Genomic DNA, 12,464 nt, shown 5'->3' with positions numbered 1-12,464 from the left:
CATTCAGTATGATGTTGGCTATGGGATTTTCATAGATGGTTCTTATTATTTTGATGTATATGGTTTCAATGCCTAATTTCTTAAGGTTTTTAAACATGAAGTGGTGTTGAATTTTATGGAAACCCTTTTCTGCATCTATTGAAATAATCATGTGGTTTTTGTCTTTAGTTCTGTTTTGATGAATCACATTTATTGATTTATGTATGTTGAACTAATCTTTCAGCCCAGTGATGAAGTCTATTTGACCATGGTGGATAAGCTTTTTGATGTGCTGCTGGATTCGTTTTTTGACTATTTTTGCATCTATGTTCATTGAGGATATTAGACTGAAGTTTTCTTTTCCTTTTTTTGCTGTGTCTCTGCCAGATTTTAATATCAGAACGATGTTGACTTTAGAGAGTGAGTTATGGAGGAATCCCTTTTCCTTAATTTTTTAGAGTAGTTTCAGTCAGAATGGTATCAGCTGTTCCTTACAAACTGGAGAATTTGGCTGTGAATTCTTCTGTAACTTGGTCATTTTTTGTTCTTGTTGTTCTTGGTAGGTTTTTTATTACTAATTGAATATTAAAACTCATTATTGATCTATTAAGGTATTCAATTTCTTTTTGACTCAGTCTTGGGAGGTTGCATATTATCTAGATAGCAAAATAATCTATACACCAAACTACCATCACACACAGTTTACCTGTATAACAAACCAGCACATGTACCCCTGAACCTAAAATAAAAGTTAATAAAAAGAGAAAATGATGGAGCCAATTTGCCAGTTTGAGCAGTCTGATTCCAGAGCTCCATCCACTTAACTTCAGTTATTATGTTCTTCCATAGGCCATGGAAGGGTATAGACGGCAATTATTGTAAAACTGCTTTGAATCGTGGCTCTGCCACAAGTCAGATGTGTGGTTCTTTACAAATTAGTCTCCCTGAACTGTTGTTTCCTTATTTAACAGGGAAAATAACAGTTTCGTCCTTCTATTATAGCCATTAGCAGTAGCTATTATTAACAGTGTTCTTATTAATACAGAAAAAAAAATTAGTTCTTGTTGATGTTCCTGTCTTTTAAGGATAAAAAATCACATTTTTCAAGCAGAAAGGATTCTTCTGGTCCAGTGCTTTTTAGTTGCTTCCCCACACATATACTTTTATTATTATTTGTTTTTTTCTTTAATTTGACTACCTTCAACAATTTCAGTACCTACTCTAGTCTCAAACTAACCAATAATGTTGATAAAATCTTAGAGAAGATACTTTATTGTTATTCCAATCCCTATTAAAATAAACAAATTATGATCACAATTTAAAGCTTTCAGCTCTGTCCCGACTAAGATTGACATGTGTGCCGTCAGTGGTATGGGCAGAACACTTTGGAAAATGCTATGTATTAACACTTAAATGAGAGTACTGAGACTCACATCTTATGTGCCCATGGTCACACAACAATTCTTAGCCAAGTGGAAAACCACACCTCCCAATGGCTCATAACACTATACAAGATGGCAGCTCTATCCTTCAAAGCCAAAGCTGCAGGTCCCTAAGTGAAACCTGTTTACAGAGTAAGTGTGCATTGTCATACCAGTCCATTCAAGAGGAGCAGCTGAGGACCCCATGCTGTGAAATGTAGCTGTGAAACCTCTTCATGTCCCACATTTTCCTTCCTATTAAAAATCACACCAGAATTTCTGCAAACCGTACTTTAAATGGTTGGTTCGTTGTTCAAATTACATACACTTTGGCACTATCCTGAAGAAAGTGTTCTGGATAATGTCTTTATCTTAATAGAGGAAAATTTTCAACATTCTCACTGAAATGTTACTGAGTTGGAATCCTTTTCTCTTCATTGTTTGCATCCAGAAAGACACTGTTTGCTTCTCGATATTGCAATAATCAATAAATATACTATTACTACTACACATGTCAAGATTATACTCATTCTTGTGGAATGTTCAAGTGTGGTAGTATTTTTCAGATTCAGATGAACATTCACAGTTCTGTTTCCCTTACACACTCTGGTCATAGTCTTATAAGGGTTTGGCAGACCAGTACCAAGTGTAATGAAAAAGCTCAGGGTTTGGAAAAGAAAAATCAGCTTTGATAATATACTTAGCTCATCTGTGTTAGTTTGTTTTCTCACTGATGTAAAGAAATACTGAAGACTGGGTAATTTAAATTTATAAAGGAAAGAGGTTTAATTGACTCACAGTTCCGAATGGCTGGGGAGGCCTCAGGAAACTTACAATCATAGTGGAAGTGAAGGGGAAGCAACGGCTTCTTCATATGGTGGCAGAAGAGATAAGTGCAAGCAGGGGAAATGCCAGACACTCATAAAACCATCAGATCTCATGAGAACTCACTCACTATCATGAGAAAAGCATGGGGGAAACCATCCCCATGATCCAATCACCTCCCTCCTTCGACAAGTGGAGATTAGAGGTCACTCCCTTGACATGTGGGGATTACAATTCAAGATAAGATTTGGGTAGAGATTCAGAGTCAAACCATCATCACCATTCAGGCTAATAATGAGTCATGATTGAGTTTCAAGGTCTTCTCCCTTTTTAAACAGGACTGTCAATGGTAGTACCCTATCTTTGTTCCAGCATTACATATTGGATGTGAGGAGGACACATAGCAGTGCCTTCAGTTCCAGGTTTTTAGATTAAGAGGAACTGTACTGAAGGAACCATATCTGAAGACCTCACTTTCTTCTTTTGGAAAAGGAAGACAATAGTAATGCTTGCTCAATAAAGCAACAGAAGTGTTATGAACATGAAATAAAAAATATGTATAGGAAAATCATCTATCAAAGGCACAGCACTACACAAATGTTACCAATGGTGTTATTTTGGAGTTTAATTATAACATTGGCCTGCATTTTAACACACATTTTTATTTTTGAGATGGAGTCTCACTCTGTTGCGCAGGCTGGAGTGTAGTGGCGCAATCTTGGCTTCACGGCAACCTCCTCCCTCAAGCGATTCTCCTGTCTCAGCCTCCCAAGTAGCTGGGATTACAGGCACCTGCCACCATGCCTGACTAATATTTTGTATTTTTAATAAAGATGGGGTTTCACCATCTTGGCCAGGCTGTTCTTGAACTCCTGACCCATGATCCACCCACCTCGGACTCCCAAAATGCTGGGATTACAGGCGTGAGCCACCGTACCCGGCCTTTAACACACTTTTAAAGTGTAATAAACATTGGATTTATTTAAAAGATTTGTAAATTTGTCGTCTCAGTCATTTTTCTTGTAGAAACTATGGTATCGGCTCTCCTGAAGTGTTATTATTATTTGAATTATTGAGCTTATCTTGAGTCAGAGACAGAGAGGAACTTCTGAAGAATTCTTTAGTTGCTTATTTCAGAATAGTAACATTGCAAAATTCATTCAACATCATCTTAGGCTAGTGGGGTACAATTACCACACTTGAAAAAAATGATGAGAAACTACCCTTTGGAAATTAATTTTAATTTTTGTCAAGTATTTCAAGTGCACAGTGAAACGAATCAAATATTATTTCAAAGGCTATAAATAAAATGTAAGAAGAGCTTTGTTTATCCCTTTCTGCCAACAAGTCCTCCCCAAGAGGTACCTACTTTCTTTTCTTAAAGCCATTATTTCTAGAATTTATCTCGAAAGCTATAAGTAATATGTTTGTACTTCTTGGTCTTGATAATAATTACAAATATTATCTATTGACTCTGTATTATAGTAGTTTAACATTTAGCTCCCTTACACTTAGAGCTCTATTCTCTTCCTGCACTCTCTGAAATAATTGTGGTGGATTGAAGAAAGCTGCAAGTTCTGTGACATGCCTTTCGTTGAGAGGTGGTATCTGCTCTCCAGTCCTTGAACATGGGCTAGAATGTGACTGCTTTGGTCACTGGAGTGTGGCATAAGTGATACTATGCCAGTTCTGGGTTGAGAGTTTAGGAGGACTGGTAGCTTCTGCCTTTATAATTTTTGAGTCCTGAGCCACCATTTAAGAACTATAGCTCCTTTGCTGACAAGATCATGCAAAGAGACCTTCAGATTGCATTGGGGAGCAGGAAGGCAGCTGACTTCAGCCTTCCTGCCATCCCCACCAAGGTACTGGGCCTCCTGGGGAAAGCCATCTCGGATCCCCTAGACCAGCCTAGTTATTAGCTGAATGCTACTAAGTTATACAGTGTCAGAAGAATAACACAGCCTATTCCTGCCTGACTCCCTGACCCACAAAATCACAGACTATTACGAAACATTTGTTTTTTTAATTACGCTAAACTTAGGGGAAGATTGTTATACAGCAATATATAGCTGAAATAGAATCTGGCATCTATTTTTAAAAACCTAAATAATGTAGGTATGTCCATCAACCAAAAGATACTCAAAGACATGTCTCAGGGCAAAGATCAAATCCATGGCAATAATGCATAATTTCAGGGCAAAAAGGTGGGGTGTGGCTACAAGACTATTAATATCTCAGAAAGATTTAAAGGCATATTTGTGGCCTGTCATTGCTAGACAAGAGAACTTTGAAGAATCTTATAAGTTGCCCCACAGCAACCTCCTAGCCAAACGAAGACAGAGAAGAGCCTTTGTCAGAAAGGCATATCTTCCTCTGGAAAATGAAGACAATAATAATGCCTGATCAATGAAATGACACAAATGTTGTGAAGATGAAATATTTTATTTTGTGGAAAAATACGTTATTATGGGAAAAATGTGGTTTATTGTAGTGAACCTCAATAAGATCCAAATGAGATCCATGAAGTTTTAAAAATAAGTTGGCATATACACCACCAGCTGGCATGAGAGCTCTCAAGACCTTCAAACTCTCAATAGGAATTGGGCTGAAATATGGGCTATCCAGTTCATTTCTTATGGAAAAGGAAAGGTGATTCATGGCAGAACCCAAAACCCAAAGGGCAGAGGTTAGAGCCACAGAAAATTTTTCCAAAAAGTTGGACTGGAATGAAATAAAGGAATTGGCAACATATATCTGGCAAGACTTCAAAACTTCTCTACACTACTGATGGCAATATACCTCTTCATTTCTCTCTTTTAAAACAGGACTGTCGACGGTAGTACCCTGTCTTTGTTCCAGCATTACATATTGGATGTGAAGAGGCCACATAGCTATGTCTTCATTTCCAAGATTTTAGATTAAGAGGAACTTTACTGAAGGAACCATGTCTGAAGAGCCTCCACCACTCCTGGTTGTGAGCTAATGTTGCAATGAAATGGGCTAGTACTTAGGAAACCTTCGAAGAGAGTGAGTATATTTTAGATTTATGTGGAATGCAAATAATTTATGATCAAAGGGTGAACTGTGGGTGATTAAAGATGGCTGCAGATTCTATGACACTCCTCCCTTCAAGAGGAGGATTCTGTTTCTGTCCTCTTGAACAAGGGCTGACCGGTAACTGCTTTGGCCAATGGACCATAGAGGAAATGATGCTGTGATTTTCTGGGCCTGACATTTAGGAAGACTGCAAGCTTTCATCCTAGTCTTTTGGAGCACATTATCCACACTATTAAACAACATGAATGTGAAGAGGCCCTGAAAGAACATGGAGAAAAAGAAGGCTCCTTCTAAGTTCAGCTTTCAAGTCAATCTGAGGAAGGTACCAGACATGTGACTGAAGTCATCTCATACTTTCTCTCCTGCTGGTGTTTGGAAATAAAGGATGACACTTGGACTTGCCTTATTTACTCTGCAGGCTTCCATGTAATGCACATTTTCAGTGTGTCACTTCCAACAACTTCCAGACATGGTGAATCTGCTTCCAAGACCTCTTTGCTTTTTGTTTCTCCAAAGAATAAACTCTAGTCTCCGACAGCAGCAGGAAAATATAGCCAGCTACTTCTTCACTGGATGAAAGAGAGAAGATGAGGATCAAATCTGCATTTAAGTTCCAGGTATGATCTGTATTTTTCATAGTTCATAGTACCACCAATTTTGAATATTTCTGAGATTATTTGGATTTAACTGAATTGTTTCTAATAATTTCTCACCTCCCAGATATTTAGGTTTTAACTTCCTCTGCTGGCTTCTCCTCCTTCAAAAATCTATTGAAATCTATCATCTATATTTATTTCCTCTTTTTTGTATGTGCTTGAGGGATCCTACTCTTATACTTACTTACTTCTATTTCAGCAGTGTGTGGGAAGGGAGAGACAAATACACACATCTGCTACCATGTTTAATTGGTATATACTAACATTTTTTGAATTTCTATCATATGTCAGGCCCCTTGCCTACATCACTTTACTTAACTTTGACAGTGATATTTCAATAAGATATTTTTTATTCAATTTTAAACTTGAGAAAATGGAAATTCAAAAGGAGTAGAAAGGAGGAGATAACTTTCCTAAGATCACAAAATAAATGTGATGGTACTACAATTTGAACCCAGCTATCTTTTGTCCCAGTATCCTCCTTACCACTTTATCATTTTTGAGTTATCACTTATAGTTTTGCACTAATTGCCTTCATTATCTTTTGAAGCACTCAGGCTAATAATGAGTCGTGATTCAGTTTCAAGGTTTACACACCTTAGTTTGAATCATGGACCTTGCACTTACTATCTGTGTGACCTTGGGGAAGTCGTTAAATGTTTCTGAACCTCCCTTTCTTCACTAGTAAAATGGGGACAATACGTTCAGATTTATAGTGTTATTTTCATTAGTAAATAACACAATTAATGTATAGGGTTTCTCAGAGAAATACTCATGTTAACAATTTAATACATAGTAGCTTTGCTTACACTGTTGATTGTCTTCATCTCTATGATAAAGGGATTAGCTGTAGTTTACGTCACAGGTTCTGGAACTGCATAGTCCCAATTCAAATCCTTATTCTCCCATTTTATAGTTACAAGAATTTGGGAGAGTCACTTCTTTTCTCTATGCATCGAGAATCCCATCTGTAGCAATGGTACTAATTTACTATCCTATAGGGTTGTTCTGAGAGCTCTATATGGTAATCTATATAAATTGTCTACCCCCTGGATAATAGTGAATGAATATTAGATACTCTTATGAATAACATTTCTAAAGTCTTCTCCAACACGGTGATTCTCAAATGATGTATCTCTATACTGACATTTATTTGATCAAAATAAAGTATTGAATGCAATGGCAGAGTTACTGTTTATTTATCTGCTTGACAGCTCATTCATCATCCCAATGGGTTGTCTGAGTGGCTGACTTTGAGACTTCAACTTACAGGTCTACTGTTCTCTCTCTTTCTCTGAGAGGCTACTGTGCACAGAAGAATCAGGGCATGGTTGCATTTCCAGTGTCTTTGTTATTGAACTGGGATATAGAGTTTCTTCCCAGAGATCTGACAAGACATTTTTACCTTGTTATGGTACCATGGGCTTTATAAGTCATGTGCTTTGTGCTACGTGTCATGGAATGAAACCTGATTATCACCTTCTTCGCAAACAAAGAATACTCCAAACCACAGAAAGCATGTTGCTCTTTAAAAGTGGTTGAAACTCAACTGCCTTGGAAATGGAAAATAACTCAATCAACCTTAAACAGAGGCATGCAAGTAGGTCTCACTTTGTGTGATGTATGTCTCACTGAAAAATCAGTGTGACTTTTCCTTTTGAAAAGACAATAACATCCGGTTGACTGTGTGATTAGTTTGGTAGTTTTCCATGGGCAGTAGGTACACACTGACACCTAAGGAAACAAAAGTTATTACTATTTTTATTGTTGAAACATAATCTTAGTCCATCACCCAAGCTAGAATGCAGTGGCATGATCTCAGCTCACTGCAACCTCTGCTTCCCGGGTTTAAGGGATCCTCCTGCCTCAGGATCCCATGTAGCTGGGACTACAGGTGTGTACCACCACGCCTGGCTAATTTTTGTATTTTTAGTAGAGACAGGATTTTGCCATGTTGACCAGACTGGTCTTGAACATCTGATCTCAAGTGATCTGACTGCCTCGGCCTCCCAAAGTGCCAAGATTAAAGGTATGAGCCACCATGCCCAGTGGAAACGATAATTTATCATCAATCCCTGAGCCAAATATGTTTCTGTTCAGTGGGTATATGACATAAATAACATGTGGTCCCTCTCCTCAAGGAACCCGCAACCTAGTGAGGAAAATGGTCCCCCAAATAAATAATATTCAGTGTATTTCCAGGACACAGAAAAAAATATCAAGCACATTTTCATCTCTTAATCTAATTTCTCCCTCAGAGCAAGAGTCCACATTTAGGGTGCCTTCTCTGTTTTTATTTTCTCCAGTGGTATTAATTTATTAATCCACAAACCAATATTTACTTCAAGCCTACTCATTTCTGGATGCAGGGTTAAGTGCTGGGGAAAACCAAAGTGAACACACCCATGTATAAATTAATCTCAATGAAATGTAGTTGGTAAATATTTAAAGTTGTGGGACTATATCACATGATACCTGTATAGGGTCAGCCAAAACCCTGTGTAAAACAATGGTAAAGTTGAGACAAGTAAAATGTGTGACATTTACTCAATGCAGAGGGTCAGAGATCGGGATTTGAGAGGAAGAGCAAAGGTTCAAGAAGCCATAGGGCAATGGGTACAGCATACGTTATTTGGATGATGGATGCCCTCAAAGCCCTGCCTTCATCACTATGTAACCTATGTGTGTAAGAAAATTGCACTTGTAACTCATACATTTATACCAATATTGCTTTAAAAGAATAGAGTCCATGGTCCTTCAATAAAAAGTTCAGGAAGGAGACCAGCAGGAGATGAGTCCAGAAAGGGAGGTAAAGGCCAGATCACAGAGAATCTTGGAAATCACATGAAAGTGTTAGGGACGCATCCTAACACCCATATGAGACCCTTGAAGGATAGTGGGCTTAAGTCTGTGCTCTGAAGAAACCACATGGGCAAATGTGAGCAGAATGGGTTGGTAGGTGGTGTGGCTAGACCAGTTAGAGACTATGATAGGCAGGAGTCGACTTGAATCAGGACTGTAAAGTGAATGATGTTTTTTGCTATTAAAGCAATTTAAAACACAGGGTAGGTTGGGGAGCACCTTTCTGTTAGGCAGATGACTTTTCTCTTTTTTTGTATTCCTAAAGACACACTAATTCTAAAAAGTATTGGAAAACACTTTGAAGTGAAGCAACCACTTTTAAATTGCTGTCTGATTCAGGGTGATTTCCTTAATTGCTCCGTGCCTTCATTTTCTCATTGTGCTTCACTGACAAAATGAGGATAAGAATAGTACTAGCACCCTCCTTACAGAGCTGTTACATGGATTAAATGAGGCAATTATTAAAAATTAGCTGAAACAGTTGTTAGCAGATAGCAAGGGCTCAATATGTATCATCAATTGTCATGGTCATTATCATCATCATCATTGTCATGAAAGTTTCTCCTTTGAAATCCATAAAAACAAACGTGAGGATACTAGGACTCTGATGGCAGCAACTCTCTCAGGTCTCAGAGAGATAGTGGAAGAGTCAGGGTATCCTTGAAGATTTTTTGAGCCAGTGGTTAGAAAGGTAGGCGATGATCGTGATCATGATCAGAGGCAGTTCTGGGAGAGACTCATTCAACTCCAATATGAAAAGCAGAGGGGTAAGAGGGGGTGTGAAGAGAAACAAAATCAGAACAGCAGATGATAATGCATTTGTCAACTATTAAAGCAGACACAACAGGACAAATAATAAATGACAGTGAGAGATAAAATGACTGAAATTGATTTTTTTTTTTTGTCATGGAACAGAGTTTTGGGATAATCACAAAAGAATGCACAGAAAAACTAGATGAAGAGATTAAGCAAATAGATAGGAGAAGGTAAATATAGAGGGTAGAAAACATAAGGATAAATGGTGTCCTTATTAGTAAATTCAATATGCAGAACAAAACATATTTAAAGGTATAATACAGGAAAGTTTTCTGAAAGTAAGAAAGAAGTAAATTCATAGTTAGAAATAAAATTCTGATTGATCAACATTGGGGCATGTCCTAATAAAATTACTGATTGTTTGGTATAAATAGAAAAGCATATTTCTGATACCCTAGGAAAAATAGTGAGCCATCTACTTGGGGAAAGAATAGTCTGGACTTCTACTGCTTGACAGTGATACTTAATCCAAGAAATGGTAGATAAATTTCAACACAGTTCGGGTGGCACGGATAGAGCTTATAGTACAGATGTTTCTTTTCTTACTCCATTTGTGTTGCTATCAAGGAATACCTGAGGCTGGGTAACTTATAAAGAAAAAAAGGTTTATTTGGCTCATAGTTCAGTAAACTGCTCAAGAAGCATGGTGCTGGAATCTAGTGAGCTTCTGGTGAAAGCCTCAGGCTGCTTCCACTCTTGGTGGCAGACAAAGGGGAGCTGGAGTGTGGAGGTCACATGGCAAGAGTGGAAGCAAGAGAGAGGGAGGTGCCAGACTCTGTTAAACCACCACCTCGTGGGATAATTGAGAGAATGAGAACTCACACATTATTGCAAGGATGGCACAAACATGAGGCATCTGACTCCAGGACCAAAACATCTCCCATTAGGTCCCACCTCCAACATTTGGGGTCAAATTTCAATGTGAGCTTTGGAGGGGGAAAATATCCAAACCACAGCAGTCCCCGATTTACAATGGTTTGATTTATAATTACTTGGCTTTAAAATAGTATGAAAGCAATAACACCTTCAGGAGAAACCATACTTCGAGTACCTATACAACCTTTCTGTTATTCACTTTCAGTATGGTATTCAATAAATTACATGAGATGTTTAATACTTTATTATAAAATAGGCTTTGGGTTAGATTATTTGGCTAAAGTAAATATTTATTCTAAGCACCTTAAAGGTAGCTTAGACTAAGTTATGGTGTTCACTAGGTTAGGTGTATTAAATTTAGTTTTGACTTACAATATTTTCAAGTTATGATGGGTTTATCTGGATGTAACCTCATCATAAGTTAAGGAACATCTGTATTGTTAGATACAGAATATTTAAAAATACAATAACCATATGCCTTTCTTACAGCACAACAAGCAAAATGACCAATTAAAGAACACACAAAATTTAAAAATTAAAAAAAAGCTATGTAAAAATGTGGGTTGAATATTGCATTTATTTGATACATAGTTAAGACTTGGGTAATTATATACAAAAGAGTACATAAATATTATAATTAGTAATATAAACATCATAATTTACCTTACACAAATTAGAAATGGGAAAAAGAGAGAATTGAGAAATTGGAGACAGGGTATTTTGACCGCCTTATCTCACCTGTTTTATAGTAAATAATAAATTTAAACCATCTGAAATTAAAGAGTGTTGTTAAGGAAGTAATGAGTCTAACCTTGTAATGCTGTTTGCACAATCATTTTTATTAACTGTAAAGAAATAATAATAAATATTTACTATTTTTGTGAAAATTTCTTATCAGATATTTAACAATTTCTTCTGTTTATCAAAATACAATACTGAAAAAATTTAACAATTAATAAAAATATTTGCCAGAATTATTTTTTCCTTTAGACATTATTTCTATCTATTCATTTGTCTTTACCTTTCTCACTCGGTATATGATAAATTGATGGCTGAAATTATAATGCCAAACAATTATACTAAGAGCTGTCCAGCACTTCTTACTGAGTGTTTACTGAATGCAGGAAGTCTCCTGAGCACTGTGTATGTGATACTTTACTACGTCTCATAACCAACCACACTAAGAGGCAAATATCATTATTCTCACTGTTGAGATGATGGCATTGAGACATAGGCAGGTTTGGAGAATTACCCAAGCCAACATAGGTAAAGCCTGGATGCTAACCTGGATAGTTTTCAATTACAAACATGAATGTTTCTAGGTAATAAAATTGTTATGGTGATTGTTTCTTTAATTTCTAGAATTTTACATCATATATAAAAATACATACAACATATATATATAAAACATATAATGTATATATAACATACATATATAAATAATTAAAACATTACACATATAGGTCATTTAGAAATAATGGTGTAAAAGGGAGATACATGAGTGCAGAGCGCAGAGAAGAAAGAAGGGTAATAAAGAGAGAACTGAGAACAATATAGGGAAGGCTACTAAAATTCACTTGCTAGAATTAGAAAATGGCCTTAATGTTCAGTATAAATAATTTATCATGTGTTATTGCAATGTGGAGCCCCTAAAAGAATAATAACAATCTAATTGAGGCAGCTGAGAAACCAAGAGAAAGACACTTTTTAAATTTGGATTTTCAATGAAGCAGATAGCCACAAAATGCAAAGTAAAGACTGAAATTTTAGCAGAAGATAGGCATTAAAGCTACAGGTGACTGGAAGAGACACAAACTCTCAGGAGTTTCCAGAACTCTGGTGAAGGATTTTGCACAGGATGTGGGATGAGAGACTCAGTTATTCAGAGATTTTCAGAGGAGACTGGCTTCTGAGTCTGTCACACACCCATCCTCTCAACAATGCTGTCTGGTATTTTATTAGCCTCCAACCT

At 36.9% G+C, this 12,464-nt stretch overlaps 1 long non-coding RNA gene across 1 annotated transcript in view; it reads left to right on the top strand.

Moving 5' to 3' along the window:
- Positions 1 to 5,899, top strand: part of LOC135964382 (uncharacterized) — a 246,022-nt gene extending 240,123 nt beyond the window's left edge. Inside the window, exon 3 of the long non-coding RNA XR_006698135.3 lies at positions 5,051 to 5,899. This is a non-coding gene — a long non-coding RNA (uncharacterized lncRNA). The remainder of the gene's footprint in view (positions 1 to 5,050) is intronic.
- The last annotated feature ends 6,565 nt before the right edge of the window (positions 5,900 to 12,464 follow it).

The sequence above is a fragment of the Macaca fascicularis genome, chromosome 5, assembly GCF_037993035.2.
Source record: "Macaca fascicularis isolate 582-1 chromosome 5, T2T-MFA8v1.1".
NCBI classification, from domain to species: Eukaryota; Metazoa; Chordata; class Mammalia; order Primates; family Cercopithecidae; genus Macaca; species Macaca fascicularis.
This window is presented reverse-complemented; position numbering and strand designations above follow the sequence as displayed.